The sequence below is a fragment of the Stigmatopora nigra genome, chromosome 19 (assembly GCF_051989575.1).
Source record: "Stigmatopora nigra isolate UIUO_SnigA chromosome 19, RoL_Snig_1.1, whole genome shotgun sequence".
Taxonomy (NCBI): Eukaryota; Metazoa; Chordata; class Actinopteri; order Syngnathiformes; family Syngnathidae; genus Stigmatopora; species Stigmatopora nigra.
Window position 1 is genome coordinate 10677587 of NC_135526.1, and position 19816 is coordinate 10697402.

At 44.3% G+C, this 19816-nt stretch overlaps 1 long non-coding RNA gene and 1 pseudogene across 1 annotated transcript; one reads left to right on the forward strand and one right to left on the reverse strand.

Moving 5' to 3' along the window:
- Positions 1-25: 25 nt before the first annotated feature.
- On the reverse strand, positions 26-2466 carry LOC144212327 (uncharacterized). Its single transcript, XR_013329745.1, has 2 exons — positions 2036-2466; positions 26-510 (listed from the first exon to the last, which is right to left on the reverse strand). It is a non-coding gene; the product is annotated as an uncharacterized LOC144212327 (long non-coding RNA).
- Positions 2467-5908: 3442 nt separating this feature from the next.
- On the forward strand, positions 5909-6015 carry LOC144213159 (U2 spliceosomal RNA; annotated as a pseudogene).
- Positions 6016-19816: the final 13801 nt, after the last annotated feature.

Consider the following 19816-nt stretch of genomic DNA (forward strand, 5'->3'; position numbering starts at 1 on the left):
GGTAAAGAACTCGAGGCTCTCAAACTGGTGAGTCCAATGTATTCAAGTCACACAACAAATGAAAAACCATTTGCATAGATTACATTGCAGGACAGAGGCCACCTGATGGTGTAGGGGGTTGACTCGCCTAACTTCGGTGCGGGTAAGAGTTGGAACAATTCCCGCTTGGTGGTGGTACATTTTAGGTGTCTGCCAATCCAGAGGCACTGTCCCCGATCTCCACGCGATGTTGCAGGGGTGTGTCAAACAAGGCAGCCCCACACATCCAGAGCCTTTAGAAACTCCAAGTGGATCTCATCCATCCCAAGGGCCTTGCCACCTATGAGCTTTTTAACCACCTCAGTGACTTCAACCCCAGAGATAAGAGAATCCACCCCAGAGTCTCTGCTTCGTCATGGGAAGGCGTGTCGGTGGAATGGAAGTGGTCTTTCAAGTATTTGGCCCACAGATTCACAACATATTCAGGTTTTTGCCTCGGAGACGACCAGAGGCGCGTTCGGCTTGTCCACCCTGTACCCGTCAGATTCCCGTGTGGAAAAAAAGCATATTTTTCAGACACACAAAACAAAAACGTATTCAGTAAAATCATCATTAATGTTATATAGTGATATATATAGCTATATAGAGTGACTCTGCAGGTCGGTCCCAGTCTGCAGGAGCTCCCCGTCTTGTGGAAGACTTCCTGTGTGTGGTTCCAGTTTTATCCAACTTTTTCCTGAGTCTGTATCCGTTTTTGCTACCGCAACCAAAATGGCGCCGTTCAAGTGGCAGCCGGTGGCGGTAGCTCCGTCCACTCTTGCTCATTTTGCATTTTAGCATTCTGCTTTTTTGTCTTAATGATCTGATTTACTTTGCTTTGAACTTTGTGCTTTTGCTTTGATGTTCTGCGCCCTTTGCGACTGTACTGTATAACTTGTAACTGTTTTTTTTCTGTATCTGCATTCCGCCCCTTCTTGGTACTGTCACAATCCAATCCAATATACAACTCCCTGCCATCTACACATCTTATATGAAGTATCCAAATAAAAAAAATGTTTATAAAAGTGTCAAAATTCACACTAAAACTCGCAAGCGGAAAGCAGGAGATGATAAATGACTTAAGTCACGGCACCGCCTCCCGACTGGTGAAATTTCACCATAGAAGAATGGCGTACCAAATTATATAAAAGGCAGAGAAGGACAGTATCTTGCCTTTTGCTGTTTTGCTCAGATTGGATTTGGCATCACGCTGGCCTATTCCATCTTAATTTAGATTACGGGTCGCCCTTGAAAATGCCCCCTAAGCGACCTGTGCCATCTAAGGCATCCAATGAGCCCAAGAAAAAAACAAAATATGATGAGAGACTAAAAATATGAAGTTGCTAGATATGCTGAAGGCGGGCAATAATGTCATCGGGTAGTGAGTAAGGAGAGGCAGCAGAAAACGACGCGAATGATACCTGGAACTCAATAACATTTACCATACATGAACTCCCGTCTCTGAACCTTTGAGCCAATCAACTTAAAGCCTGGCTGTTAGTCGAACAAAATTGTGAACACAATATGCTACTCGTCTGTGTGTGTGTGCGTGTGTGTGTGTGCGTGTGGGTGTGTGTGTGCGTGTGTGTTCACTTGCTTGTTTAGAACCAAAAGACAATTGTTGCGCTATTTAAAAAAAAACATTTGAAAAGTGGGTGTTTAACAAATAAAAGATTGAGTTTACGCACTTAGTGAAGGTGAAGAAATGCAATCATTTTTATTAGGATCTGACAGCCGTTTATGGCCACCATAAAAAAAATTCAACTCTACGTTGCACGGTTTAGGTTAGCATAGGTTAGGTGAGAACTTTATTCCATCCAATATTCGAGATATTTCTTGGTTTCAGTAGCAAAACAGACACAAGACATTGTAGACCTAGGTGAAAAAAACTGGAGCCACACACAGAAGTCCACAAGGTGGGGACCTTCTGCAGACTGAGACTGAGGTTACCACATAGTAGTCTGGAGGTTTTAAAGATCATCTTCCTTGCCTAGATACTCCTAAGCTGTCCATTCACCTAATCAGCAGCAGCGGAGAGGGGCTTCAAAGCACACAAACTCCAAGCAAGCATCGGCATCTCATCCATCTGACCAGAGAGGGACAATAGTGGAATGGTCGGTCTGGAGTGTTGCCTCTTCTCCCGTCACTATTGTCCACTGCTTACATGAGGTACGGCTGAACGGCCCCAAAGACTAGCACAAAGAAACCAAGCCATGAAACGGGTCAGGCCGAGTCGCAAAGGCTGCATAAAAGCAAAGTATATGGCAAATCATTAACAAATACCAAAATGCAATAAAAAAAAAGTCAGAAAAGCAACAAAATAAAGGTAAATATTAAATACTATTTACAATTTTCTGTCTGTCCGTCCGTCCATCCATACATACATATATACGTACATACGTACATACATAGAGCTAAAGTGAGAGTGAACTATATAATTTTGTAAGATTATACCATAATGTAACCTATGGAATTGATGCAGGTGTTTTTGTACAGGAACAGAAGTGAATGTTTTGGTGTGGGCTGCACGGCACAGTAGAAGACTGCTGAATCTTTTCGATTTAAGCGGTTGATATGCAAAGGAGCTTGCAAGGCAGTCACATTTATGCTGGAGTAAAATCTGTCATATTTATCCCCCTTTTTGCCACGGCCGATCGTAAAGACGCTCAAAACAAAGCTGGGTGCTGCATTTCCTTCCTGTTTGTACCAGAAGATATAATCGTTGCTCTGGGAAATATTGTAGCTACAGTCCAACATAATTGTCGCACTCTCCACAGCGTGGACATCCTCTTTTGGCTGGTGCACCCTTTGTTCGCCATTTCCTGTAAGAAAGAAAATAAGGTTTCAGACAAAACGAGAAATTAGTAAATACCTCAAATGACCTTACCAAGGCTCAAAGCAGCCATTAGCACCCATGGTAAGTGTGAAGAATTCATCTTTCTACTCACAGTCATTGTGAATGTTTACATGAAGCTGAATGGGCGTGGCTATGACTTCCTGTTGCAATGACGGCGGGCTCGCGGTTTTGCCGGTCCCGCCTGCTTGTTTAGAACCAAAAGACATGTGTTGCGCTATTGAAAAAAAACTCTTTAGAAAAATGGGTGTTCAACAAAAAATAGATTGAGTTTAAACAGGTGGAGAAATGCATTCAGCCTGCCATACATGTTTTTTTTGGAATATGGGGGGGGGGGGGAAACTGGACTACCTGTATGAAACCCATGCAGGCCTGGGGAGAACATGCAAACTCGACACAAATGGACATGACATGGATTTGAACACGGACCCCAGAGCAGTGAGGCCGACGCGCTAACCACTCTCTTCATCGGGCCACCCACTTTTCACCAATCATGCCAAAAAAGAGGAGTATTAATTTTTATCGAGTTGCGAAAGGCGTAAACAATTGAAGCGCACCAAGAAGGCAGACAAATGAACTGTTGGAGACACAAAAAATAAAAATGTAAAATTGTCCAATTAAAGTAAATTATTTATTAGGCATCATTCCAAGTGATAGAAATTAAGTTTTATTGAAAATTATCATACTTGGCCAAACTGTGCTTTTAAGCGCATAAAAAGCACACTTTGACCATAATAACTGAAATTGTCCCATATATTAGGATCTGATATCTGTTTCTGGCCACGATAAAATATTTCCACTCTACGATGCACGGTTTGGGCAAACGCAGTGAGAGAATTTTAACATTGACACAACCGTGCATGTATCACGCTTCATAAGGATTATAGATGAAAGCCGAGGTCAAAGCTTAACCACCACTTTGGAATGAAGGAGATTGTGCTGCCATCTTGTTTCCGCCTTTCCCAACTCGATAGTGACTGAGTGCTTGAGAGTGAGCGAGTGAGCGAGTAAGTGAATAAGTTTTAGCGCATAAAAAGCACGATTTGACCGAGTATGATAATTTTCATTAAAACTTAATTTCTCCCACCTGGAATGATGCCAAATGAATAATTTACTTGAATTGGACAATTTTACAAAATGTACATTGAAGATTTATGTCTCCGACAGTTTGTTTGCAGAGGACAGCTTCAGGTAATATGGCCATAGCCTCTCATGCGCTGAAAAGCATGATTTGGCCAAGTATGATCCTTTTCATTAAACGTGAATTTTTATCACTTGGAATGATGCCAAATGAATAACTTACTTGAATTGGAACATTTTAAACTATATACATTGTAGATTTGTGTCTCCAACATTCATTTGTTTGCAAGGGACAGTTTTAGTTATTTTGGTCAGTGTGCTTTTCATGCACTGAAAAACATGATTTGGCCAATTACGATGGTTTTTATTGAAACTTAATTTCTATCACTTGGAATGATGCCAAATGAAACACTTCCTTGAATTGGACAATTTTACACTATATACATTGTAGATTTGTTTCTCTGACAGTCTGTTTGTTTGCAGGGGACAATTTCAGTTATTATGGCCAAAGTGTGCTTTTCCTGCGCTGAAAAGCACACTTTGACCGAGTATGATAGTTTTCATTAAAAATTCATTTATATCACATGGAATGTTGCAAAATAAATAACTTACTTAAATTGGACATTTTTACACTATATACATTGCAGATTTGTGTCTCTGACAGCTGATTTGTTTGCAGGGACAATTTCAGTTATAATGGCCCGAAGTGTGCTTTTCATGCACTGACAAGCACGATTTGGCCCAAAATGATAATTTTCATGAAAACTTCATTTCTATCACTCTGAATGATGCCAAATGAATTACTTAACTTGATTTGGACAATTTCACAATTTTTTTTAATTGTAGATTTATGTCTTTGACAGCTACTTTGTTTGCAGGGTCAATTTCATTTATTATCGCCAAAGTGTGCTTTTCGTGCGCTGAAAACCACGATTTGGCCGACAATGATAATTTTCATTGAAACTCAATTTCTATCACTTGGAATGATGCCAAATGAATAACTTGCTTGAATTGGAAAATTTTACTCTATATACATTGTAGATTTGTGTCGACAGGATTTTTGTTTGCAGGGGACAATTTCAGTTATTATGGCCAAAGTGTGCTTTTCATGCGCTGAAAAGCACGCTTTGGCCGAGTATGATAGTTTTCCTTAAAACTTAATTTCTATGACTTCGAATGATGCCAAATGAATAACTTACATGAATTGGACAATTGTTGTTTGGTTGTTTCCTGGGAACAATTTCAGTTTTTTGGCCAAAGTGTGCTTTTAATGCAATGTAAAGCAAGATTTGGCCGACTATGATAATTTTCATTAAATCTCAATTTCTATCACTTGGAATGATTTGTTTTTAAAATCATATCTATATTTTAGCATGTTTTAATGTTTTAGTGTGATTTTCTTTACTTCGCTTGCTTGTGTGATTTTGTAATTCTATGGCACTCATTACATTTTTTTTTTAATTATGGCACTGAAAACCTTATAAAACATTTAGCACTTGCTGGATGGGGCCCGAGCTTTTCCCTAGACACCTGTTTCTCATTTTTAATTGAACATGTTCTCTATGGTGTTTCCTTTTTAAAACTAATAAGGTTTGTAGTTTTATGAAGAGGCATCAGTTATGGCCTCCCCAGGGGATGTGCAATTGACACACCTGTCCGTCTAAATCCTTTATGAACAGAATAACAATAAAAATGACCCCATTGGCCCAATACTGGCCTCTTGGCCTACATGATTTGCCCCCTTTGTCTTGGCAGACATTCTATGAGCCTTTTTAGACTCTTTTTAGGGATGGATGTGCAGTTGGAGTCCTTGCCATGCACCAAAAGAGCCTTGTAAAAAGACTTCCATTATAAAATATTTTTTTCAATGAATAATAATGCCTAAACGTGAGAATAGACAAATAAACAAGGAAAAATGTATTTGACTCAGTAGTCATTCGTGCCAGTTAGAGAGTTATCGCCTCTCAGCCTTTTGGCTGAGATCAAGTGTAGTATCTGTTCTTATCAGTTGAATATCAATTCGTAAGGCTAGTGGTTAGAATTAGGGTTAGTGGATACTGGTTAAGGTTAGGGTCAGGGGTTAAGCCCGACAACGAAATGTCCGTCGACGAAATGTCCGTCGACGAAATGTCCGGCGACGATCTGCCTGTCGACAAACTGGCCGTCGACAAAGTTTCCGGGTAACTCCCTATCCGGGACCATATATTAAATTAATTTTTGGAACTGAGAGATGGAATAGGGTGCTCGATTCACTCCATGCATCCACTTGATTTTGCAGTACCTCAAGGAAAGGTGCTCCCCCCTCTGTTTACTAAATGTATAAAACCCAGTGAGTTCTAAGACTGACCTCGACTGTCAATTTACTCAGATCTTAAATCTGATTACTTCCCGTATGAATGACCTAAATATGAAGGACTAATTCTTCCCCACCCTCTGAAAATAAACCATAAAACCGGATATTACAACGGAATACAGTAATCCCTCGCTTATCGCGGTTAATGGGGACCGGGACCCCCCGCAATAAGTGGATTCAGCGAAGTAGGCAGGCGCCATCAAAAACGCTTATAGAAACGTATAGCACGTGCACAAAACCACCACCAGGCTAATATGCTGTTCATTCAGGTGTTTTATTCCACATTAGAATGCAGGTGTTATGTTGGTGCATACAAAAAAAATCACTGCAAATGTAATAAATGTAAACTTTTATTCAGAAAACTCAGAAATTCAAAAACATCATAGCAGAAATTCAAAAACAGCATTCCGGATGGATCTCCCGCAGTTCTTTGGCGCATAAGAAACATTGTTATGGGGAGTTGGGAACGTTGTTTTTTTTGGTCGGTGAGGAAGCGCCTGTAAACAGCCATGACCTCATCGATGCGATTGCTGAACTGGACTGCCCTCACCATGTTATCGTCCATTTCTTTGGCCTTTCTTTGGAGGTCTTTGGCAGTATTAAAGAGGTGCTGCAAATTATGCAAAGTAAGGCCACCTTCGTCAGCTTCGTCACCCTCGTCGTCGGCAGCAGGCTCCTCTTCCTCGTCACTCGCCGACTTGGTCATCTCCTGTAGGTCCTCCTCTGTCAGTGGGTCTGAGTGACAGTCGATGAGATTTGTAATCTCATCAGCCGTCATATCCGAGAAGCCTTCAGTCTGCACCAACCGAGCCAGCCTGACAGCCTTATCAACGGCAGAGTGATGGCATCACGAAGGGCTTCACAAAACTTTTGCGCTTAACTTGGCGAGAAGCGTACTGTACAGCACGAGATAAGCGTGGACTGAGAATGGGCATCGGGAGAAGCTTGGGCTTCCATGGTGAATGGGCCAATGGGGAGTCGAGTACATTCAGTGAGCAATCAGCTTGCGCGCTTATGCCCGTGATGCGGCTGTGGTGCGGGCGTGATGCGGCCGTGATCCCAATGATGCTTTGCGCATACGTGCATTTTTTGTGTTTTAAAATTTATAAAATTATGAAATTACTAATTCTAATTGAATATTTTGTTTCCACTTCTTGTAAAACGATGTAATTTATAATTTTAATCTGATATCTTTTAAAAGAAAAATCCTGAAAAAAATCTGCGAAGCTCTGAGTCCGCAATAGCTGAAGCGCGAAGTAGCGAGGGATTACTGTAATATCTTTTTATTGTTTCTATTTCACCACCTACTCACAGAGTAACGAATACCTATTTAGTGGTTATGATCTTCAATCCTAAAATGTGACATTCTCACTCACTACAGACAGATGAGAGAAAAGGCAGTGAGAGAAAAGGGACAGGAGAGAAACTTGATGGACGCGCTCGTAACATAATATGAATGTTAAATTTAACTTAAAATAACTTATATTAAATACATGCACTTCAAAATAAGTTACACTAAATTTAAACCTTCTTGTGCAAGTACCGAGGCAAAGAGGTCAATTTATTCCACCTCGGCCTCACAGCTTCGGGGTCTTGGGTTTAAATCCATGTCGGTCCTGTGTGGAGTTTGTACGTACTTCACGGTCCTGCATTGGTTTTCGCCCGGCGGGCGAAGGCTGCGAGTCTGGTTCTTGAATCTTTATTAGAATCGTCCAAGAGACAGGTAAAAGCACAAGAGGGGATAGCGTACGCGAGTCGTTAGTCGTAGAAGGAAGGTCGGTAGCCGTGAAGTCCAGAGTGTAGGGTACAAAGGTTGAAGCGAAGTCGTTGTCCGTGGTCGTGGAGCCTGGCGTGGTCGGAAACCTGGGAGCAAAACAAGAGGTCGTAGATCAGTGAAGGGAGGCAAGGTGAAAATGTAAAAGGGTACCTAACAGTAAACTGATAAGATGATCTAGTGGCGTGGTCATGTTCCTGGTGGCTTTAAATACTCTTCACTGTCGAATGACTCACACCTGGAAGTGCTTGAGTCAGTAGGGGCTGGGCCTGGGATTGGACGGCAGGAACAACCAGCCACCAGTCTGGTCTGGGGCCTGACAGGATACTCTAAAATTTCCCAAGGTGTAAGCGTGAATGACCCCCAATTCAGTGTGTCCCCTGCCTCTGGCCTGAAGTCAGCTGGGATAGGCTTAACACCCCTCCGTGAGGATAATAAAGCTGTGCAGAAAATTAAAGAATGAATTAATGTGTAATAAATCAAGTGTTTGTCATGGGCAAACATGGAGGGCTTTTCAAGCAAATGTGAGGAAAAAAAATGGTTTAAAGATAATGCATTTAGTAAAGAACTAATTAGGAGTCTGCACCATGTTTTTTTTAATTTTCTTATGTCCTGAGATGAAAAATGTGTTTGAACTGATATACTGTAACGTAGACTTTTGAAATGCAGTGTTATTTTTTTGGTAATAGTAAGAAAAATCTCTGGGCGGCCCGGTGACATGAATGGTTAGCGCGCCGGCCTAACTTTGGGTGACCTGGGTTAAAATCTAGGTCGGTCCACCTGTGTGGAGTTTGCATGTTCTCCCCAGACTTGCATGATTTTTCTCTAGATACTCCTTTTTTCACCTACATTCCAAAGACATGCATTGTAGGCTGATCGGACACTAAATTTCCCTTGGGTATGAGTGTGAGCGTGAATGTTTTTTTTGGATCCCTGGAATTGTCTGGCTACTGATTTAGGGTGTCCCCTGTTTCTGGGCCAAAGTCAGCTGGGATTGACTCCAGCACCCCGCGTGACCCTAGTGAAGATAAAGCGGTTCAGAAAACGATATGAGATGGTTTACTTAATCATGGGTAAATTCTCTAAAGCAGGCTAGCTCTGTGTAAGCCAGTGGTCTCAAACCGGTCCTCAAAGGGCCGCAGTGGGTGCAAGTTTTCATTCCAACTCAACAAGGATACCTTTTGCAAGTGCAATCAGTTAATTAGAGCCAGGTGTTACTTATTTTAAAGACACCTGATTGGTTAAAATGTCGGCACTGGATCGGTTGGAACAAAAACCAGGACCCACTGCGGCCCTATGAGGAACCGGTTTGAGACCACTGGTGTAAGCTATTAATGATCGACAGAGCTAAAGCTGAGACAAAATCATGAGCAACTTGGTAAAATGTATGAGAAATACAATTCTGCAGTCAACAATCTGAGGCTGCTTTGGGTAAAATACACTCGCTACTCTGAGAATGTCCTCTGTTTCAAGAAATGAGGCAAAGCTGAAAAAATAAACACAGAGCTCTCTAAATGTTGATGTGTTGATTTGGTCTTCCGTGGAGCGAGTATATTTTCAACACCGCCACATCATATATGTTAACATATATGTGGGTTATTTAGATCATATTTATAAGTGCGCTTGTTGGGTTTATTCTGTATTACTATTATAAATATAGTTGTATTAAGTCATTTCTTTGTTAAATTATTCTCTTATTATTCTCAAAGTGTTGCGAGGTCATGAATAACCACCAAGTCATCTTTAACCTGGACTGCCTGTTCCAGGATGTTTATACGAACAATTCACCCAATCTGGGTCTTCGAGATTCGGTGGTCCCTTTTGTAACGATGTCAGGGTCATTTGGCCAATAACAAGAATGTTGTTTCTGCCACGTCCATAACACTCGTGACGCACTTTGGGCTTCTTTATGTAATTGTTATATGATTGTTAGGTCAAATGAAGGCGTGATTGTTTTTGTTATAATGCCTTAAAGCTGTACGCAAAATACTGTTCGGGAGGGATACTTTGGAAGATCGCCTCCCTTAAGGTTACTTATCTGTGATCCAATCTATTTAATTAAATGTCAATAATTGAATAAGATGTCTGCCTGCAGTTATTGATAATTACAAAGGGTAATTATTAATGAACCTAACAGCGCTTCCTTGACATATCCCATGCAAACGCTGCTTCTGGCGATCTTGCCTTTTACTGGGGAAAGAACAAGCGATATTTTAAAGTACTTTTAGTTGACAATATATATTCAGTCCATAATACTATGTAGTCTTTTAAGAGAATTAAGAAAGCCGGGCTAGTGTCTGCGTATGTTGATTTAGTGGGCTTGAATAGCAGAGAATAGACTCCACATTAAAGAGAAGATTCGTTCTTTTGAACTAATCATTTGCGAGCGACCAAACACTTGCTCGTGCATGCGGAGTAGCTGATCACAAACATGGACGGACATCCAGAAAAAATGCACAATTCAAGCGTGGAAAATGTTCAGAAGACCAACACCGGCTGCAGTAAAGTCCCAGGAGGAACTTTGTGGCGTAAAAGATGTCATCAAAACTTGACCGGATGCAAATATTCGAAGACTGGAAGCTTGGTTCACTTTTTTGTATTAAATGCTACTTTGAAATGCTACATATATTTTTGGGGGAATTCGTGATAAGTGAAGTCAATATAATCAATTGAATTAAATGCCTTTATTGTTTTTATAATTCGTTAATTATTTATTATATATTTGTCTGTTTGTTTGTTGTTATTTGTTTTGTGCTCTATGTGGTGAAATCTTTAAATGTCATTATACTTGTATATTGAAAAAAAGCAATCGATTCCATGAAAGTCAAGTGGATTTCAATTAAATTATACAAGTATGTAACCGTCACGCCGCGTCGTCGTGGCACGACGGGGGGTTGTTAGACCCATTCGCGGGGATGCTGGATGGAACGAGACAGGCTGTTTTCATGATGGTAGATTTTAATGACTCAAACAAGGTTTACAAATAAACAAGGTCTTGAATATCCCAAAAGTAACTGTAAGGTAAGACATAAGTAAGTTCATATTGTATCAGTTTTTGTAAGTATAACAGCATCGTAATCATCCTTATGGCTGGCATGTCAGCATAAACACCCAACTGTCTGACTGAATTATAAATCTTAGTCTTGTGACAACTCTCAAGGCAATGAACGACCCAAACGCGGAACAAGGCAAACAGGAAGATATCCATTCGAGGTTCTGAACATGGATTTCACACAACTGAACCAAAGTGGCACATACAAGTACCGTCTTGTGATCATTGACACACCAAGTGGATTGAGATATGCCCGTCAAAAAAAGCTCACCCACGTCACCTGCGCCCCTGAAACCAAAACAGCAGTTGACAGAATGAGGTGGTGGTGCTCAACCTGCATCCAACCACATATCACACACACAGACAATATCTGTGATAACAGAAAGGCCCAACTCCCCCCCTGCTCTCAACCCCACCTAACCATTGTGCAGTGGAACTGTGACTCACTTGCAGGAAAAATCACCGAACTAAGCGCCCTAGCAAGAAGGCTGAAATGTGATGTCCTTCTGCTACAAGAAACAAAACTGGGCTTAGAGGATCCCACCCCGTCCATTCCTGGCTACGACGCCGTCTGACAGGATCGGTCCTTCAGTGGAACGAAAAACCATCGTGGGGGTGGTCAACTCACATTCGTCCGTCAAGGCATCCCGTATTCTCTGGCACCGCCAGTCAACTCGGGCCCGGCGGAGATACAACGCATCTTCATTCCCACTGCAAGACGATCACAGCTCTCACTCACAAACTTTTATGTCCCCCCAGTTACATCCTCTTTTGCGGGCCCACCGAACAGCCATACAACATGGCTACCGTGTCTATCCACAAGTCGTGGACTTATCTGCGGAGACTTCAACGCCCACCACTCTGCCTGGGACGACTTAGTGCAAACTGACCCCAGGGGCAAGCCATCCACGACTGGCTTGAAGATCAAGGCAGAAATCTCCTAAATGACGGCACATCCACGCGAGTATCCCGACACCTGGACCCCCATCGTCGAACTCTCTTCAGACCACCTTCCAATTCTGGTCAAGTGGAAAGAGGAGGTCAAAAGAGAGGCAGAAAAGCGAAGAGTGACTCCAAACTTCAAGAAAGGGGGAAATATAAGAAGGCTGTCATCCGAGAGATCCCTGGTGTAGATCCGCCTACAGAACCGAAAATGCTTCTCCAAGCATTCACCGATATCCTCAAAAGGGCGATGACGGAAGCCGTCCCCAAAAAAGTTTTTCGTCCCAACAACATCCCATGGATGAATGACGCACTAAAACAACTAATAAAGGAGAGGAATTGATTAAGAAGAAACTTGAATGTGTCTACCCGATCCCAATACCTGCAACTCTGCAAAGAGGTAGCAGAGAAGACATCTGAGGCGAAACGTGCGGCTTGGCATCTCCACCTCCAAAAAATTTCGGAAACCAGGGACTCCAAACAAGCATGGGCGGTGGTCAAATCCCTGACGAGACCACAATCGAGCAAAGGAAGCAAGACGCTCATCTACAACGATCGCGAGTACGCCTCTGACAAGGCCAAGGCAACGGCATTCGTCATTGAATACGCGAAGGTGAGTGGGCGCAAGAGTGATAAGTCGAGTAGGAGGACCGTACGAGAGCTTCGAAGAGATGCTCGTAGACTACAGGGTTCCCCTCGGCAATTACCCGAGTGTCCATTTTCCGAAGATGAACTCCGCTGAGCTCTCAACCAATTGAAACCAGGCAAAGCTGCTGGCCCAGATGGAATCGCCCCAGAGATGCTGAAGTACCTCCCCCCTGAAGCACCCAATGGTGTACCCAATCCTGGTGCTCGGCGGAGATCATCCCGTTCCACAAAAAAGGCAAGGACCCTCAATTAGTCGGAAGTTACTGCCCAATCGCCCTTACTTCCACCATTAGCAAGACCCTGGAAAGACTCATAGTAAACCGCCTGTCCAACTGGGTGGAGGAGAAGGGTATTCTTAGTCCGTGGCAGGCGGGTTTCCGTAAGGGCCGCTCCACCGCCGACCAAGGCCTACGGCTGTCCCAATTTGTCATGGATGGGTTCCAGTCTAAACCGCGTTCCTTTGCTGCTTTCTTCGACTTCAGCAAAGCGTACGACAAGGTGTGGCATGCCAACCTACTCCAGAAGATGCTGGCGATCGGTGTTCCTCTCCGGTATGTTGAGTGGATCAAAACCTGGTTCACCAACCGAACGGCACGCGTGAGGGTCAACGGTAATACAGGACGCTGCCGCATGTTCAAGGAAGGCCTTCCCCAAGGTTCGGTGTTGTCGCCGCTTCTCTTTACCATCTAAATCAACGACCTGCTTAACTCCTTTGAGTCTACCACCCTCGTCTCCGGCTACGCTGATGACTTGGCGCTGGTCTGTAGTGGTAACGAGATTAGAATCCGAGGCCGCCAAAGTCCACCAATGGTCTGCGAATAACCACCTCACCCTCAATACGTCCAAGTCGGAGGTTGCCTTCTTTACAATGGACGCTGCCGAATCCTCATGGTGCCCAAACATCACCATCGGGGGTGCCAGACTGAAGCTCAATCCAACCCCTACCTTCCTAGGAGTCCGGTATGACCGCCGTCTCACATTCAACGAACACATACGGCACTTGAGTCAAATCATGAGGCAATGCACCAACATATTGCGACAACTGACGGGGACGTCTTGGGGATGGCGACCTATGGACATGCGGACGATCTACATCGCAACAATCAGATCGCTCGCAGAATATGCAGCTCCTGCGTGGGCACCATGGGCCTCTTCAACCAACTTCCAGAAGCTAGAGAGGGCACAGTCGGACGCGGCACGGACCGTTACGGGTCAACTACGCACGACACCCATTGATGCCGTCCTCCACGAGGCCCAGCTCCCACCTCTATCCAACCGCCTACGACTAGCCAGTCTGAAAAAGGCGGACGACTGGTCACCCCCCCCCCCCCCAACGATGACAGGAGAGTGTTCTTCGAAACGCCCTGCCCTAAACGCCTTGACTGGCGAACTCTTACCACCCCTACACTCACCAACCTCAACCTCATCCCGGCAGGCGCGGAGACCGTATACAACCCTAATATCCCGTGGCCACAGCCTCTCCCTCCACCTATTCATTTTACACCCATACAGAAATCCTCATCCTCCACCCAACAATTAGACGCAGCCACCAAAACTATTGCGGCACTAGATAAAACTGACTTATACATCTACACCGACGGCTCCACCCACAACGGTACGGAGAATGGAGGAGCTGGAGTAGCAGTCTTCCGAGGCGACTCCCAAAATAACTCCTGGCACGCACCAACGGGGTCCCTTAGCAGCTCTTACCAAGCCGAAAAGACTGCACTGAACGCAGCCATTGACTGGCTCGGGCAGAATGAAGACTGGACCTCGGCCTCCATCATCACGGATTGCAAATCTCTTCTCCTAGCCCTCAATAACCTGAACAACCTTGACCCCCCCCCCCCCCCCCCCCCCCACCATTGCCCTAAACTCCAAATTTGCGGCCTTTCCCCCATCCAAAAAGATCCAGCTAATCTGGGTCCCCGGTCACTGCAATCTCACAGGCAATGACATAGCAGATGAGCAGGCGAAATTTGGCGCCACCCTCCCCCAACCAACGGCTCCGCTACAACAACAAACACGCCTAGCTATTATTCACAGGAGCTGCAAACCCCCCTCATCAACCCATGCCCGCGTCATTTCCCCTCACATACTCCCGTCCCAATCTGGAGGAAGAGTCCCAGCTATCCAAGAAAGACCTTCATGACCTTATCCGATTCCGGTCCGGCCACCATTCCTCCCTCCGAAGATGGCAACATTTGACGGGGAAGTGCGAAAATGATCAGAGCCGTCTCTGCGGTGAAGAAGAAGAATCGGCCGAGCATCTCTGGCTCCGGTGCCCAGCACTTCAGAATGCCCGTTACCACCGCCGGCTGGGACTGTCTTTCGGAGAACTACGGAGCCTTCCACACACGAGTCTAGCACTTCTGAGGATTATCCTCAGGCGCCTCGGGTGATTCAACAACAACAGGGAGACAAAGTTGGAAACCTTCACGTGGTGTCTCCTGAGAGGCCGCTCGCTGCGGCCTGCGAATTCCAACAAATACCACTCAGAGCTGCCAACAAGGACCGTGGCACCCTACGTTTTTCATCCAGCCGGAGACATTTGACTGCCCCTCACCTCCGACTACCCCCCGGATGAAATAATCCGCGTTCCAGTGGCAGCTCTAGCGCTATCTGAGGGCAATCCTCAGGCGCTTGTAGTGCAACAACAACAACAACAACAACAACAACGGCAGTATGGCCCACCACAGCAACAACGGCCTATGCGCGGTGGAGGACGAGGCACTGGCAGACCATGGCAGCCCAGGCAAACGGCTCAGTCACCTGGACAATATTACCAGGACGGAGATGATCCCTATGGTCCATTGGATCCTACATGCTCCGAATTGGGGTGCCCGATAGGATCAAGAAGCAGTGGTACGGCAGACCCAATGCTTCACATGAAAGTCAACGGCGTACCAACATCAGCTTTGGTGGACACGGGGGCAACGCACTTTGAACATCCCGCTCGCCCCCGTTGTCTCTCCTCTTCCGCCGTGACTTTGGTCGGCTTCTCAGGTTCTCCTCAAGCTCTGCCTATTAACCAACCTCTCCGAAATGAAATGCCACACCCGAAACAGACTCTTCCATTCCTACTTTCATTCACCCCGAAAGCCTGTGAATTTGATGGGAAGAGACTTGTTGATGTTTATTGGAGCTACCATCCTATATGGGCCGAATGGCCTCACACTGACTTTACCAAATGGCGCAAAGATTCCATGTTCACAACCAGTACGAACACGTGGAAAATGGTTGATGTGTCCTTTGCAACAAGATTCGAAGGTAGCAACAGTCTATCGGTCACGTCTTGAGCCTGAAACTCCGGCCACTGGGCGACTGTTGTCTGTTTATTACCTGTGGAAAACATTCATTGACTCATTCCGACCTTACCATTCGCCCAAGGATGATTTTCATTGTACGTTATTTTATGATACAGAAAATGACTTAATCTATCAAGACCGTTTTCAGAAGATTCTTGGAACACCTTGGCAGTTGAAATCCACCAATTTTTTGGTGGGTCCGGAAGGTGTAGCGTCATATGTTGATTTCAAATCTTGACTCGAGAACATGGCAGGGAATTGACTGATCACCACCAGACAGAGGACCAGAAGGTACTGTTCTTTTAGAGTATGTGGATGACCTTTGTATTGCGTCAACTACTTCTGAAATCTGTCTGGAGGTCACTGGGCAAACTTCATCGTTGGAAAAGAGTAAACCGATGCAGCCTATGTGTCTCTGGTCCAAGAACAGGCCTCGGCGGCTGCCCTGGGCAATCTTGATTTTCTACAACGCCAAACTGACCCGTAAACTAAGAGCTGGTGATTTTCATCCAGTCCTGTGGCCAGGAGCTGAGATGAGATCACCATTGACTTCACGGACATGATACGAGTAAACGGGAAAAGATACCTTCTGGTTATTGTAGACTCATTCTCATTGGCCGGAAGCGTACTGTGTGCGAGGGAGGATTCGACAGCAGTCATTATTTTGGCTCCAAGCTCTCCCATTGGCTTTACTTAAGGGGTTCCATTACTCGATCTCTCACATTCAGCATATTTGTCTCAACTGCATTCTCATGTATAAAGAATTTCTTCACAGGTACAGGAGGCTGCTGCAGCTGCACGTGATCCCCCAAAGGTGGCCTTTGATTCTCATGAGGAGAGGTCACATACATCTTGACATGACACATAGTTCCTGGACATGGTTCCCAGTCCAAGAGAGGGAGGTGGGGTACAGGATTTTTTGCTTCTAATTGTTCTCCTTATTTTTTGAAGGAGCATGTGTATGTCATACTCCTGTTGGGCGATCTCCAATCAGATGGATGTGGCTCCAATGACACCGCAATCTCTAACAAATGAGACACCACTGGCTTCCTGACCCTGTGTATGGTCCTCTGGTCCGTATAATCCATGATGACCAATCAGTGGACGATTGGTTTGGGATGACTACAGGCATTATTACAGTAGTATCTAACAATTGGCTGTTAATGGCGGAGCAAGATGCCAGCGACCTACTAAAGGTAAGTATTCTCAGTCGCCCCAAACTGACCACTCTACACCTCCGCTGAACACGTGAGTATGGATCTTCTTACAAACCTGCATGCTATTTGTTGGTGTGGTCTCTTCAGAGACCAAGAGAGGGAATGAAGACTGGGACATTTTAATCTTGTTTTTGGTTCATTACAGTGAAGCTTGGGTGTCCCAGAACTGACCCCTCTGCACTCCCGCTGAGCCTACAAATCATCGCAGTGAAGTGGGGCTACGCAGCGCTTCTTTGATTACACGCGCGAGGAAAGTTTTTCTTTGATGTATGTGGGCACGTCCACCTGTGCATGCGCAATACATACACGAGCACAGGGTTGCCGGGACATCTGGACGGTCGCTGGAGAGGGCGGAGCCCTGGGACCATCGCGGACCATCAAGCATGTAAAAGGCTGTCTAACTTGTGTGGGGTTGTTCTTTTGACCCAGAGCTGTGGTGGGGAGCAGCACTGAATTTGATTTATATGATGGGAATAAATATTCTGTGGAGAAACCCTGGGACATCTTGGTCGTCTCTTCGAATTTTGAACATGTCCTTTGTTAGGACGACAAGCCCGTTATAGTTTAATATAGATAAAAAATGTTATAGTCAGGTAGAGTCAGATACCAGGGCTTGTAGTCTAACAGTAGGAACAGCGAAGAACACCCTACGTCTGGAAACCATTTACTAGATTCCAGGCCTACGTCAATGCATCAGTCCGACTACAACGAGCCCGAGAGATCCAAATAACTACCATGACCCAGATGATTATCCAGAACTGCCTTGCCCTCGACAGAATAACCACAAAGCAGTAAGACAAAGTCTCTTTGCAATTGCTTGTTCATATTGTATCAGTTTTTGTAAGTATAACAGCATCGTCGTCATCCTTATGGCTGACATGTCACCATAAACACCCAACTGTCTGACTGAATAATCAATCTTAGTCTTGTGATTGGGTTGACATGTCAGCACGAATATTCAACTGTCCGACACTGTTCAATTACTGTTGGGTTGACATGTCAGCACAAATACTCAACTGTCCGACACTGATCAATTACTTTTTGCCCTGCAAATGACTGAATCGTATCTGTCCAAAGTCCTACTGACGACTGACAATCTGCGCCAGCCCATGAAAAGACGAGGGGGGGGGGGGGGGTCGGTGTGAAGTATGAATGTATTTTATGCTTGTTATTGTGTCTTTTCGGTTTATATAGTGTAGTCACTAGAATAGAATTTTGCATGACCTAGTGGAAACTTCCATCATGACACCTTTTAGTTAGGGGGTGTCATCTGAAACGACACCCCCATTTCTTTGTTCACTTCTTCCCGCCTTAAGTTTGTACCTAGGTCACATGACCCTTTGTTAATAAAACTAGCTCAACTGTTGGACGTAGGTAGGGATTCGAACTGGTCAGGCTGGGGGATGGACATTCTCCCAGCGCTGGCTTCTCTGACCCCTCCTTCAGCTGAAGTCTTTGAAAATCTCATCAAGCCGACTCTGCGTGTGCTACCTCTGATCCGAAGTCATTGAATGTATATGATTCTAAACCTGACATTTTCTGGTGCCGAGAATCCCGGGAATTCATTTCTGAATTACTCGGACTGCAGTGGACTGAAAGCCAAGATTTCTGACGTCAGCTACTCTTACTTTGAAAGAGAGGCCATTTTCGGTTGATCGCGGCCCGTTTGAAGAAGGAACCTGGCCGGAGAGAGGATGCACGCACAAGAGACGGTAGGGCTGTTTAAAATTAATGTATAACAAGGCTGGTAAAAATCCCATTTTTCCTCGTGAAAAAGTCGAAGAAAAACGTAGGAAATATTTGCATATCGTTGGGGAGTATGTATGTCAAAAAATAAAGGGGAATACACAAGATCTGCGGCGAATGTACACTTCGGCCATAGGTGACGTTCGTAAGGAAAACTGGTGACGCTGTTTAGACTAGGGGGTGAAAGAATCCCTCGTAAAGGATTTTTGGAGATTGTTAAAAATAAGGGAAACCTTCCAAAAATACAGCACCTAATGAGTAAAATGCGCTCGATAAAAGTAATCTTCATATGAAGTATATATATATATATATATATATATATATATATATAGAGAGAGAGATATATATAGAGAGAGAGATATATATATATAGAGAGAGATATATATATATAGAGAGAGATATATATATAGAGAGATATATATATAGAGAGATATATATATAGAGAGATATATATATAGAGATATATATATATAGAGATAGAGAGATAGAGATAGAGAGAGAGATAGAGAGAGAGATAGAGAGAGAGAGAGAGAGAGAGAGATAGAGATAGAGATAGAGATAGAGATAGAGATAGAGATAGAGATAGAGATAGAGATAGAGATAGAGATAGAGATAGAGATAGAGAGAGAGAGAGAGAGAGAGAGAGAGAGAGAGAGAGAGAGAGAGAGAGAGAGAGAGATAGAGAGAGAGAGATAGAGAGAGATAGAGATAGAGAGAGATAGAGAGAGAGAGAGATAGAGATAGAGATAGAGAGAGAGAGATAGAGATAGAGATAGAGATAGAGAGAGAGAGATAGAGAGAGAGAGAGAGAGATAGAGATAGAG